The sequence below is a fragment of the Ascaphus truei genome, chromosome 21 (assembly GCF_040206685.1).
Source record: "Ascaphus truei isolate aAscTru1 chromosome 21, aAscTru1.hap1, whole genome shotgun sequence".
Classification (NCBI taxonomy): Eukaryota; Metazoa; Chordata; class Amphibia; order Anura; family Ascaphidae; genus Ascaphus; species Ascaphus truei.
This window is the reverse complement of record NC_134503.1, coordinates 32,280,675-32,295,931: the sequence shown is the minus strand read 5'-3', so window position 1 is coordinate 32,295,931 and position 15,257 is coordinate 32,280,675. Positions and strand designations below refer to the sequence as shown.

Genomic DNA, 15,257 nt, shown 5'->3' with positions numbered 1-15,257 from the left:
AATAGGATGGAATAGGATGGAATGGAATAAATGGGATGGAATGGAATGAAATAAATGGGATGAAATGGAATAGGATGGAATGGAATGGAATAGGATGGCATGAATGGAATGGGATGAAATGGAATAGGATGGCATGAATGGAATGTGATTAAATGGAATAGGATGGCATGAATGGAATGGGATAAAATGGAATAGGATGGCATTGTACGCATGTGCCATCTAGCTGGGGGGCATGGGTTATTAATGTTCCCACGTTTGAGATTGGGTGCAGATAATTGTTCTCCAATAGTCTGCACTCAATTCTAAGAATTGGATTGCACAGATATATAAACTGTTGTCAACCCTACAGTCTTTGTCTTCTTCATACATCTTGATTGTTACCTGATTGCTGGAGAATTGCTATGTTACTACTTCTTCATTCCAACCCCTAAGTAAGTGTTACCTTCTTGTCTGTTAATTGTACTATATTGCTGTGTTCACCTATCTAAGGAATACATATACTTTATTATATCTAAGCCTCGTTCAGTTCAACCCAGTTATTTGGTATATATTAGATCTTGTCATAAGTTACCGTGACAACCATCTAATAAACTGATGGCAGCGGCGGGATTGAACTGAACCTGTATTACAGTTTACTGCGGGACTCTGTTATATAGTGGGAACTCGAGGCGAATTGCGAGTTCCTGGGACTAAAGATATTGAACACACAGTAGTGCAACATTTAACACAAGTTGTAACACCACCTCACTGCTACGACCGAACCTCTACCAACCGTGAACCATGAGCGAGGCTGAAGGCTCATCCAATATCCGAACCCAAGCTCAGCTGCGGGACAAGTGCCGCGAATATGGACTGCTCTTGGAGAACCAAGAGGTCGCGCAGATGATGGAGGCGATCAAAGATCACGAGGCACGGCTTGCAGAGCCTCAGGATACGGCTCAGCTTGCCCTTGTGCAGCCGCCTGGAGAGCAGGGAAGGAACCCAGTGCCGGGGCGGCAGAATCCCGGGGAGGGAATGGGAGCACCTCCCGGGAGCAGTGCATCAGGAGGGGTACTGGTTGCTGCGGCTATCAGTCCGTTCACCCCTGAAATTATGGCACTGATTTCGGCGTGGAGTGACAGAGGGACACCGGAGGAGCGGCTGCAGTTTATCACTATGGCAATGAACAGACCTGCTTATTGCCCCCCTGCCCATCACCACAAAGACGCTCTCAAACTGGTCCATCACAGTCTCACCAAGTTCATGGAAGGTACTGATCAGATAGACAGTTTCCTAAAGAACTTTGAAACACAGTGCCGGCGGTACAAAGTGCTGCCCCAGCACCGGGTCGCATGTTTGGACCCCTTGCTGTCCGGCTTGGCTAAGCAGACGATGATGGCGCTTCCAGAGGAGTATGCTGATGACTATGATCACCTGAAAGAGCTGTTGTTATTTCAATACGGGTTTACCCCTGAAGCCTACCGGGGTAAATTCCGGCTGGAAGAGAGACAGCCCCTGGAGTCCTATGTTACCTACGTGACCCGCATGGCTTTGTACGGGATCCGATGGGTGGAGGGCTATGAGGCACAGACTTACCAACGCCTGCTGGACCACATCTTTCAGGAGCAGCTCATGCAGCAGTGCCCGCCGGCGGTGAGGGCTTGGGTTTATGACAAAAAGCCCAAGACTTACCAGGAGGTGGCGAGGCTCGCAGACGACTGTGTGGCCAGCTGAGCCCTGATGCCCGCCAAAGCAGCAGCCAAGGCGGCGGCCCCGGCCAAAAAGTCTGCCAGTACCCCCCAATGAACTCAGAAGCCGCCTACGGGCAGCAGTCCACCGAAGGCGGGGGAGCTCCGGCACGAGCGCCGGTGCTACAACTGTAACTGCACTGGTGACATTAGACAAGATTGCCCGGAACCCCTGCGTTTTGGCGGACCCCATCAGGGGCAACGCACCCCAGCTGCGAAGCCGGTAGCCCGCGTGCGGGTGGCTTCCACCAAAGCATCCGGACCGGTCATGGAAACAACTCCCAGCGAGACGTCCCATGCAACGCCTGTCCCGGTTTCATCGGTGCCTACAGCCAGAAGTGGAGGACATCTCAGCACAGACCTGCAGCAGACGGACGGCCAGAGCAGACATTTCACCCCGGTCACTGTCGGTGACCGGCAAGCAGTCGGCTTGATGGATTCAGGGGCTGCAGTGACCCTGGTCCGACCTAATATGGTCCGGCCAGAGGAATTGCTCCCAGGACCTGGGATGCAGATCACTGTGGCCGACGGAGAGCCACGTTTCCTGCAAGTTGCCAGGATCTTTTTGGATTGGGGGAGGGACAGGGTGTCCGGGAGGTGGGGGTCTTGCCCGGTTTGAATGCTGAGGTTCTTCTTGGCAACGATCTGGGACCGATGACCTGCACCTATGACCGGGTGCCCAGACCCGCTGCGGTGGCGGCGGTTACCCGGAGCCAGACAGCGGCAATGGCGGCGGCGCCTGTCCCCCTGCCTTTGGGACCAACGATAGCGGAGGGAACTGCAGAGCCCGGGGAGGTAAGCCAGGATCAGTTGCAACCACAGACTGACTTACTGTTCCCCCTCACCCTTCCCCATTCTCCGCACAATGACATGACTGGGGGGTGGCCAGAATTAGGGCCCAGTTTAGGGAGGCAGTAAAGGCAGACCCTACCCTGGCCGGCGTGAGACTTCGGGCATTCTAGTGTCAGGCAGGAGAGGGCACTGAGCACTGCCTATGGCATAAGGGACTCCTGTATAGAGAAGTAGGGAACCCGGGGATAGAGGAGGGATTGACCGGTAAGCGACAGCTAGTAGTACCCAAGGGGTACCGACAGCAACTGTTACGGGTAGCTCACTCTATTCCGTTAGCGGCGCATTAGGGGGTTAACCGGACACGAGCCCGGTTATTACAGCGTTACTACTGGCCAGGGGCAGTAGGATGGAATGGAATGGAATAGGATGGAATGGAATGGAATAGGATGGAATGAAATAGGATGGAATGGAATGGAATAGGATGGAATGGAATGGAAAAGGATGGAATGAAATAGGATGGAATAGGATGGAATGGAATGGAATAGGATGGAATGAAATAGGATGGAATGGAATAGGATGGGATGGAATGGAATAGGATGGAATGGAATAGGATGGAATGGAATAGGATGGAATGGAATAGGATGGAATGGAATAGGATGGAATGGAATGGAATAGGGTGGAATGGAATAGGATGCAATGGAATAGGATGGAATGGAATGGAATAGGATGGAATGGAATAGGATGGAATGGAATAGGATGGAATGGAATAGGATGGAATGGAATAGGATGGAATGGAATAGGATGGAATGGAATAGGATGGCATGGAATAGGATGGCATGGAATAGGATGGCATGGAATAGGATGGAATGGAATAGGATGGAATGGAATAGGATGGAATGGAATAGGATGGAATGGAATAGGATGGAATGGAATAGGATGGAATGGAATAGGATGGAAGGGAATAGGATGGAATGGAATAGGATGGAATGGAATAGGATGGAATGGAATAGGATGGAATGGAATAGGAGGGAATGGAATGGAATAGGATGGAATGGAGTAGGATGAAATGGATTGGAATATGATGGAATGGAGTAGGATGAAATGGAATGGAATAGGATGGAATGGAATTGGATGGAATGGAATAGGATGGAATAGGATGGAATTAATGGAATAGGATGGAATGGCATAGGATGGAATGAATGGAATGGAATGAATGGAATAGGATGGAATGGAATGAATGGAATGGAATGAATGGAATAGGATGGAATGGAATGAATGGAATGGAATAGAATGGATGGATTGGAATATGAAGAAATAGGATGGCATGGAATAGGATGGAATGGAATGGGATAGGATGGAATGGAATGGAATAGGATGGAATGGAATAGGATGGAATGGAATAGGATGGAATGGAATGGAATAGGATGGAATGGAATGGAATAGGATGGAATGGAATGGAATGTGATGGAATCGAATAGTATGGAATGGAATCGAATGGGATGGGATGGGATGGAATCGAATAGGATGGAATAAATGGGATGGAATGAAATCGAATAGGATGGAATAAATGGGATGGAATGGAATGGAATAGGATAGAATAAATGGGATGGAATGGAATAGGATGGAATGGAATGGCATAGGATGGAATGGAATAGGATGGAATGGAATAGGATGGAATGGAATGGAATAGGATGGAATGGAATAGGATGGAATGGAATAGGGTGGAATGAATGAAATAAATGGAATGGAATAGGATGGAATGGAATAGGATGGAATGGAATATAATGGGATGGAATGGAATAGGATGGAATTGATTGGAATATGATGGAATGGAGTAGGATGGAATGGAATAGAATGGAATGGAATAGGATGGAATGGAGTAGGATGGAATTGGATGGAATGGAATGGAATAGAATGGATTGATTGGAATAGTGTGGAATAGGGTGGATTAGAATAGAATGGATGGATTTGAATAGGTTGGAGTGGAATAGGATGGAGTGGAATAGGATGGAGTGGAATGGGATGGAGTGGGATGGAGTGGATGGAGTGGAATGGAATAGGATGGCATGGAATGGAATAGGATGGAATGGGATAGGATGGAATGGAATAGGATGGAATGGAATAGGATGGGATGGAATGGGATTTCCTATTTCAATCAGTACACACAGTTACTGCCCATACTCTCTTTGACAAAGTGCTTTTGCAGAACGAAAAGCGTTAGAGGGGTGTCTCTAACCTGAATCCCTCTTACCCATTTGTTAACCACTCAATAAATTCTTTTTAATTAAATTTTTGGTCGTGGCTCCCACTGCAATTTTTCACCAGTACCTGGCTGTGCACCGTGACTTCCAATTTGGATCCTTCTCTACACATCAGTCTCAATGCGTGATGCACGCATCAGTAAGAGGACATTTCAGCAGTTACCAGTATGTGAGTAATTTATTTTGATTGTACCCTGGCTGGGTCTCATGCTCTAGGGAAGACTCCTGGTGTTGTGTTTTAGATGGGGCCATTCAATCTGTGACCCCTTTCTTTTGACAAATTACAGGCCAATATTGTCCACCCTTCAGTGAGCTTTCTTATCTCATCTTACTCACTACCTACTGCTGTTTCATTAGCCCTCTTCTCAGGAACTGGGGTTATTATCTATTGTCTATTATTAACCCTTCCTTACCAAATTTTGGATGCACTGTTTTATATGGGAACTCATCTAGCTCTCATTATGCCAATTTATGGAATCGAATAGGATGGAATTGAATAGGATGGGATGGAATGGAATAGGATGGGATGGAATAAATGGAATGGAATAAATGGGATGGAAAGGAATGGAATAAATGGGATGGAATGGAATAAAATGGGATGGAATGGAATCGGATGAGATGGAATGGAATCGAATAGGATGGAATAAATGGAATGGAATAGGATGGAATGGAATGGGATGGAATAAGATGGAATTAATGGGATGGAATGGAATCGGATGGCATGAATGGAATGGGATGAAATGGAATAGGATGGCATGAATGGAATGGGAGGGAATGGAATAGGACGGCATGAATGTGATGGGATGAAATGGGATAGGATGGCATGAATGGAATGGGATGGAATAGGATGAAATGGAATCGGATGGAATGAATGGAATAGGATGGAATGGAATAGAATGGAATAGGATGGAATGGGGTGGAATAGGTGTGAGGATTCGCCGTTCCGGCGTTCAGGGACCAACCCTCACCTGGCTGTACGTCGTGGGCGCTCGTCTAGTCTCTCCGCTGATGCGCACGGTAGGCTCCGTCCCCGCTCTGTTGTTAAACAACACCAGCATGGCAGTGACGCGCATTCCAGGCTCCACCCCCGCTCTGATGTCTCAAGGAACCGGCGTGGGAGTATCACACACTCCAAGTCCCGCCCTCTGAACCCTGTGACACGTGCAGGCTGCAAGTAACCTCCTACCTGATCGGCTGCATCTTTGGACAAACCTGTGTGTACCAGCAGCCTATGACGATTCATTTCCTGATTCCACCCCTGCTTGCTGTTGGAGCCTCCTTCCTTATATACCCTGCACTTTCAGCTTACCTTTGCTGTGCATAGTCAGTGAGATGCCGTGCCTTGCTGCATTCTGTTCCTGATACCTTGTTTTGCCTTATCTGCCTGATTAATCCTTTGTTGCCTGAACCCTGCTAGTTTCTTGGACTCCGCTTCTCTCCGCTCCTGACCTTGGCAAAGTACCCCAACGATCCGCTCTTCTCCAATCCTGACCTGGCAAGTGTATACGACTACTCTGCACTCTATAACCCTGATCCGGCTTGCACGACCAATATACATCCGAGGCGCGCCCGCGTGGCTGTGGGTTGGCGTTTTTTAATCCGTCCCTAGCCAAGCGTCAATCGGCTGACTGCGCCTGCGTGTACTCTAATCCTTTTAGAGATGGGAGCTTGCTGCTTATAGCGCATGAGTCACCCTACCCTACCAACCCCCTCTCTCCACAGAGTCATTAATCTTCTGAATATTGCCATTGTGTTCTTAATCCGTCCATAGCCGAGCTACAAAGCCTCAGTGCGCCTGCGTCTAATCACACCACCCCCCCCCAACCCTTAGGGGCTTCGTTTACGGTAACGCTTTGGAAAATCCCCTCTCGAATTTGAAATGTAAATCTGATGTGCACAGCATTGTGAGAATTGAGAGTAAAAAAACTATTAACTGATTCATGTTTTGTCATTCATTCTTATACTGTCGGGGGGGGGTGGGATGTGGTTGTTGTCAATGATTATAATTAGCAGGAAAGTGAATAAATATTAGCAGGACCCAAAAAATACAAATATAAAAATAATCATGAATAATACATACTTTAATGCAGTCTTTATTAAGTTCTTTTGGCAGATGGAAATTGGATAACCATTTAGAAAACATTTGTAAAACATGGGGAAACATGAATAATGCACATTTATAAGACTATTATTTAATAATATATACTGTAATGTACTGTATAATATATATACTGTATACTGTATATACTGTATAGTAATATTATTTTTTCCGTCTTTATCTTTTCCTCATTCTGTCTACAGTACAGTAGTTCATTGAGAAAGGAGAGGTTTTGTGTACATCATTACTGCTGTTTATATACTGTACATTTTACTGTACAAACAGATTAGACTGGACACAAAAACCCACCTCCCCCCAGGCCACCCTTTTTCCCTGAAACGACAAGAAAACAAAAAATTAGTGCAGTTACTGTACTGTACTGTATGTGCGTACTGTATTATGGCATTGTGTGATGTGTAGAACTACTGTAGGTGGCTGGTGCTGCTTTCTCTGGAAAGAAAAAAATTGAGCAGTTAGTAGGCAGTTACTGTAGTACTGTCAAACTAGTCTACTGTATACTGGAACTACTGTATACTCTGACTACTGTTAAATTCTATGTACTGTAACCTGATGGCTGGTGCTGCTCTCTCTGTAAAGAAAAAACTAACTACTGTATACTCTGACTATCTGGAAAGAAAAAATCTGTGCCATACTTACCTGTATCATACTGTACTTACAATACTACAGCACAGTACTACTTTCCTGATGCTTGCCCATTACGCGCGATGACAATGGGCAACACAGTGGCAATATGGTCTATATATTTATTGCAGCGTTCCACGGTGAGTACATCATTCCAAAAACTCATTATGCCTTTCAACAACTCGTCCTTTTTGGAGGGTTTCGCTACTTTCCGGATATGGTCCTTCAGCTGATGCCAGACAATTTCGATCGGATTGAAGTCTGGCGATCTGTCATTGGAAAAAAAGGACAATTGGTTTAAGAGCTAAAAACAGTGGGGAACAAAAATGGGACACGGTTTACTGCACTTACTCCGCTGGCGTCTTCACCCAGTTGATGACGCGCTCAAGGATATGCGCCGTTGACGCGGTGTGCTACGGATCGTTGTCCTGGTAGAAGTGGTGACCATTGGGGAACTCGCGTGTGATGTATTGCACAATGTTGCCTTGGAAGAAAGCTTTATTCATGATTCCTATAGCAAGAAAAGAAAAGTGCTCCAAAAACTGCACAATAGTACAGTACAGTGCATACAGTAAGGCAACACTAGTAAAGTACAGTGCATTAGGCGACATTATATTTGATACATTTTACCTTCAAAGATAACAATACAACCCGATCCACGCCTAGAGATGGCACCCCACACATGCAGCTTCACAGGGTGTTTTGGCCGCGGCTTCAAAGATATGCGGCCTTTTTCGTGGAATGCAAAGCTTGCAAATCTCTCCAGCGACACAGTAGACTCATCAGTGAAGATGCAATCCTGGAAAGTCTCCCCACTGTCGATCCATGCCTGGGCCTGGACCACTCTTATGATTTTGTTTGCGTCCCGTATCATGGGGTACGCTCTGTAATGACAAGGAATAAAAAATTTTAGCGGCACAGTACAGTACAGTTTGCTAAACAACACTTTTACCTCCTGTACTGTCCAGTACTAACCTCACACGTCCATATTTCCATCCAATGCTGCGTCTCATCTTCTTTATGCTGGTCTCGGATACAGTCAGATTGTGCTTTTCCTGCAGAGTGTTTTTAACCCTTAATGCACTCCTCTCATCATTCTCCTCACTTATTTTGTCCACCAGAAGAGTTGTCTCCCTACAATGTCAAGAAAATATATTGTTTTATTAATATGCAGCAATATAAAATGTATATAAATATAATGTTGTAATATAAATATAAATATACCAAAAATATATACTGTTGTAATATAAATATACACCCTGTATATACCGTTGTACGATAAATAGAAATATACAAAAAATCTATACTGTTGTACTATAAATATACAAAATATATATACTGTTGTAATATAAATATACAAAATATATATACTGTTGTACTATAAATATAAATATACAAACTATGTTGTAATATAAATCAACATAAATAACAACAGTATTACAGTAGATACAGAACTGTACTGTAAATGTACTGTACTGTATGAACAGTACAACACGTACAGTTTTATATATTTTTTTTTGTTAAGTTTTATAAATATACTTACGCGTTAGTTACCCTTTGTGCCCTTTTGCGTTCTCTGTTTTTTCCGTATGCATGATAGCACACGGTGGTTGATGGCACAACGATGTCAGAAGTAGCTAACCAGCGCTGGATATCTGCAATTCGGTGTCTGCTCGTGTACATCTCCTTAATTCGCATGCTGAGATCCTTTGAAATATTTTTAACAGGCATTGCTGCGAGTAGAAAGAAATACAAACACAAGAATGTATATTCGATGTTTAGTCGATGTGTATTCTATGTGCAGTCAATACACAAAATGGATGGTGTATTTATACGGTAATGACTCACATTAGAGTACGCCCACTTTCAACACCTGTACCTGGTCGCCATGCATAAAAGGTGACACACTTCGGTGGCAGTCCATTCCCTCCCCCCCCTACCCCCCTCCTTTTCCCTCCTTGTTGTTTTTTCCCTCTGTTGTCAAGTCTTTGGTCTGGTGAGTCAGGTTTGTCTAGTCTTGTGAGTGCATGTTGTAAGTCCCTTGTTGCTTTTGAGTGATTTTACCCTTGATTGTGAGAGTGAAAAGGGTAAACCTCGGGGGGGTTTCAAATTGTTTTACTATGGGATGTGGCATAATGTACTTGTTGTGAAACCCAATAAAAACTTTGAAGTTAAAAAAAAAAAAAAAGTGACACACTTTGCATAGCCCACCACTCGATTATCTTTATCTGAACTTGCCCTTGTCCAGATACTGCATTGTGCCACCTGCTTCCATGGAGCAACCCCGATTCTATGGACGCAGGAACACACTCGCCTCTGCCGTGCCTGTCAGACTGAAAAAGCGAAAGGCGGTTGCCGTTTCCACGCCAAGGCCAAAGCGACAGGCTAAGGCCAATAAAGAAAACCTTTTACTGACCCCAAAGGCTAAGGGTTTTCTTAGACGTAAGCCTCATTATGTGAAGAAGATATACGGTGATGTACTCTCGACGCAAAACGAATGGGAGCCAACCCATCGAACCCGCAGACCACTTCCTCACATATGCTTCGACGACTCTGCTGTAGCTGTCCCGGAAATCTTCAGCCCGTCTTCTCCACCCCCATCTTCTTCGGTTCCATCCGACGATGCCGCCTCTGAAATCCACGGGTCACTGTCTCCTTTGCTCTTGGACGACTCTGCTTCTCGCCCGGAAATCCAAAGGTCACTTTCTCCATCCCTCTTCGACGACGCTGCCGCTTCTCCTCTACCGGGTATCCACAGGTCACCTCCTCCACTCTTCCTCGATGTCGATGCCGCTTCTGTCCATCTAACCCCCATCTCATCCTCCGTTGCACCCATCCCCCTAGATGTCCAGACGCCATGCACAAGAAGCAGCTAGTTAGACCGGATGCTGAATGGGATAAGTGTGGATCTCCCCGGGAACTCTATTGTGCTAGCAAAGATAGATCTGCTTCTGGGGACCATGCTAAATGTGGAGCAACAGATGCTACAAATGGATCAACGGATGGAGAAGATAGAGACTGACATAGCGGGCATATATTATTTGCTCGGTGCTAATGCCCCTGTTTGCCCGACGCCGGAGCAGGGGGGTGACATGGATGTGATGAATGGGACCTTCGACCCCCTTCCATCACCAAGCGCACCCCCTCCACCAGAAGATGTAGTGTACATGTATGCCGTTGAGGAGGACATGACAACCCGTCAAGACCACGCCCGGAGACAACACGGCGACCTAGACCAGAGGAAAGCTTCCTCCCAGGCAACCTACCATCGCCCGTCGCCTCAAGCACACCCGCTCCCAAAAGACCTACACCCGCTCGCATCGATACGGTGCCCGACATCACCCTGTGCGATCTGCCACCGGCGCTCAGGGAGAAGTATAGGGTGAAGAGTGCTGGTGTACCCCACAAGTATGCCTTGTTCATTTTTAAGCACCATGTTCCCTACTCTTTGTACTGCGAGTGGGCCTTCAAAGTGAACTACGATGGGAATCACGTAAAAAAGGCGCTCCCTGTCAATTTAAGGAAAAACATTGTGGATGAAATACGGCACTTTAATGCAGTTACAGATCCTGTAATGAAAGGAGTTCGAGACTGCATTAATGGCGTTTTGCGCCATGCAAGGAATCGGCCATGGATGGACAATGTGGAGGACTTTCTGTGAGACCATACTGTTGTGCTGAACTGTATTGTACTGTACATGTTTTGCCCTACAGTACCTGCTGTACTTTAAAAAAGGAGATATTGTTGTGTGTTTTTTTACACAGGACATGCACGACTCCAGTTCCTGGGGGCCAAAAACAGGCACGGTTTTCAAGGTTGTCCTGAAAACCTGCCCTGTTTGCTGCCCTCTAGGACTTTACTGTCGATGTTTTGAATTGCTGTGCACTTAAAATCTTTCAACATTGTACAGTATTTGTAAATAAATGTTTTTGTACTGACTCCACCAATAAAAGAACATGTTGATTTGTCTTACATTGTTTCCATTTGCTCCTTTAACAGTGTAACAAATGTCGAGGCTTACTGCACTGTTTTTTTACTGCCAGACCGCAAAGCCGCAAGATCGGCAACATTGTCAAAAAAGAGCAATGATCGCGCAATTGGCGTGGGAACTAGGGCAATTGGCGTGGGAACTTCTGTTCTAGGGCACCTAGAAATAAAATTCATTTTGCCTATAGATGTTAGGAACCCCCTCACTTGACCCCAACAGGGTCCGACCAGTAATGGCGGCGAGAAAGGGTCACGCCGGCGAGGAGGGTCCTATCATTGACCGTAATGGCGGAGAAAGCCGCGCTGCTTTGAAACGGCTAAGTCAGAATGAGCAGAAACCTGGAACCCATAACTCCGGTTCTGTTCAACCTAGAGGGCTAAGATTCGGTCACCATGTAGTCCTAGTTCAGGCAGGCTTGCATGGCAAATAGAGACCCTCTCGTGGCAATAGAACGGAGTCAGGGTAATCGCGCAATTGGCGTGGGAACTAGGGCCTCGGTCAAGTTCATGGCCAATTGACGTGGGAACTTCTCTTCTAGGGCACCTAGAAATAAAATTCATTTTGCCCATAGATGTTAGGAACCTGGCACTGTATACTGTAGAACACACATAATGTAAATGATACTGTACATGTAGAATAAATGCATAGTTTTATTTTTTCGGGTTTATTACACAGTATACTGTACGGCCGGAACAAGGGCAAAAAAACTGTAGACGTGGGGTTTTAAATCCGAGTCAGCAATGTGCAGGCATTGTCAAACAACGCCATATTATCCATCGAAATCCCCCCATTAGCCGTTTTCTTTTCTGAGGAAAAACAAAAAGAAAGGTTTTAATGTACAGTAATGGTCAGCCCCCTAAAGAAGTACCCAGCCAGCCCCACCAATAATTTTCTCCTGTTCACATGCGCATGCGCCTAGCGTTCCACCAATTGTTCAGTATCTGCAGTACAGTACTGTAGAAGCCGCTCAGCCAGATATTGCTTACAGGAGAATCGCTTGACTTTGGAATCGCACCAATATTTATACAGTATTGTCAAAATAAAAAAAATACAGAAAATAATACGGCAACAATACTCACCATAGTATTTCCCATTCAGCTGGCGCCGGTCCACTGCCAGTCCAGCTTTCTTGAACATCCACGTCGATAGTTTGCAGCGGGACTAGTCCACCTGTAGTCAGCTGGTGAGGCTGGAAATTGCTTAGGTACATGCAAGCTTCATCGAAACTGCACGCGAAATCCGGCTCAGCCTCAGGCTCAGGCTCAGGGTTGTCACTGACGGCGGGACCGTCATTGGAAGCCGGTGCTGGTGCATTGCTTGGCAGCGACTGTCGTTTCTTAGTTGGTTTTAACACGACCCTTTGCCTTTTGCCGCCTTCATGATCATAGATACCGGAAAAATCCAGTGATACACACCAATACCCTCCAACAAATTATGGCTCAATACGATGAAAACAGGGATCGCTACATAACCTTTTCCTTATTGCACGCTTCCACGTATGAGGAGTTGGCGAAAATTTGTAAAAGTCATAGTTTTCGATAAAATACTGATAAATTTGAACAACTGTTGCCATCTTATCCTCTGTTGCATTAATCGCGGCCCATATCAAATACGCGTAACTTGTCGGGTTTTTGGAAAGCGGGCTGCACTTGAACACTCATGCGGGCGGGTCTCTGGAGAATACTGTAACCGAAACTGGTCTTTGTCTTTCTTTAATATGAAAAGCCTAAATTGATACATTTTTGCAACCTCTTCCTTCAGTCTCAAGGCCAAGTTACAATGGCACACTGTGGTACAGTATCTTTTTTAAACGAAACACCTGCAAGCCGACACATTACTGAAGCGCATGCGCATTACAATTCATGAATATCTGCCATTTGGCGGACACGCGAAGCATTGCAGCCTATTAAATCCGAACCATTATCAATAAACCCATCAACCGCGCGTCAGCCGGGCATGACCCGTGGCTGGGAACGCAAAATGAACGCGGCATGCGCCAGGTGAAGAGCATCGCATTCCAGGAACAAGCCAGGTAAAAACCGGTGATTTGTTAGAATAAAAGCTGCCGCAGCAGTAGATCAAGGCTTTGCTGAACGTCACAATATTCCCCTTATACTGTACCTAGGAAGAAACCTATTGGACTTGAGGCCATTGATGGAAGACTGCTTCAGCCAGCCTTTATTTTACTGGAAACCCAGGTACTTCATCTCAAGACAGGTACTGATCACCTGGAGGACATCCAATTTAATGTGATTCATACGCCTTCCGTAGCAGTAATCCTTGGCCTTCCCTGGTTACAGATTCATAATCTTTTTGTACCAAGAACTGTATCATTAAATCCAGTAGCATTTGTGGTACTACCCCGGCTGAGGCAAAGGAAAGGGTACTTTTGCCTGAGGAGTATGCCAAGTTCAGCGACGTCTTCGATAAAGTTAAGTCTGAGGTACTACCCCCACATCGTCCGTACGATTGCCCCATTGAACTACTCCCGGGTTCTTCTCCCCCCAGAGGGGCTTCCTACCCTTTATCCATGCCTGAGACCAAGGCCATTTGAGAGTATATTACTGAGAATCTCCAGAAAGGTTTCATACGTAACTCTACTTCTCCTGCGGGTGCCGGCTTCTTCTTCGTGAAGAAAAAAAGATGGTTCTTTACGCCCTTGTATCGACTACCGGGGTCCCAATAAAATCACCATTAAGAATCATTACCCTCTTCCTCTCATATCTGAGCTCTTCGATCGCCTACAAGGCGCCAATATCTTCTCTAAGTTGGATCTACGTGGAGCCTACAACCTCATCAGGATTCGCCAGGGTGATGAGTGGACAACTGCTTTTAGCACCAGAAATGGACATTACGAGTACTTAGTCATGCCATTCGGTCTGTGTAATGCCCCAGCTGTATTTCAGGATTTTGTCAACGAAATCTTTCGGGACCTTCTCAATTCTTTTGTGATCATTTATTTAGATGACATTCTGGTTTTCTCCAAATCCAAACAAGAACATGTGTCCCATGTAAAGCAGGTACTTCTTCGCCTACGAGAAACCCGACTCGTCGCCAAACTCGAGAAGTGTCAATTTCACCAAGCCTCCACCGTTTTCCTTGGATACATTATCTCCAACACTGGACTTACTATGGATCCTGCTAAGGTCAAAGCGGTACTAGATTGGCCTCAACCCACCACTCTCAAAGAGGACAAAGGGGGTGTGCCATAGCCTGTTTCAGAAGAGGAAGGGGATGTGACTTTGTAAATGGTTGCTATAAAAACAAATATGCTTGTTACATTAGAATACATTAAATATGTCTTTAAAAAAAATTGTAATCTACAAGTATTTTCTCATAGTACAGATCTGATTTATTAATTAAAAAACATGCAGGATATTGCTTGGACTGCAGCTTTAAAACAATCTTTAATAAGTAATGATTTGTGCTCTGAATTAATGGTCTACACTCTTTGTAAAGTACATTTTCAGACACATTTTGCTACAGCAGATTTTTGTGGCAAGTGCATAGTTTTTCTTTAATAAACAGGAATCTTAGACCATGGCATATAGCTATAGATTTTATTTGCCTATTTCTGGGATGATGGCAGCGGGTAGATATGATTTGCAATCGAGTAAGGAGTAAATATTAACTGGCTAGAGTAGCCGTGTGTATTAACCCTGGTTGTACATGTCACTTGTGTGCTGTTCGTGACAGTTGGGACTGATTGAGGGGAAGATATTGTTCATTTGAGGGACCTTTGCGACGGT

General features: G+C 45.4%; 1 protein-coding gene across 5 annotated transcripts in view; it reads left to right on the top strand.

The window, feature by feature from the left end:
- Positions 1 to 15,257, top strand: part of RGS3 (regulator of G protein signaling 3) — a 457,941-nt gene that overhangs the window by 118,137 nt on the left and 324,547 nt on the right. The gene's annotated exons all lie outside the window — the stretch shown is intronic.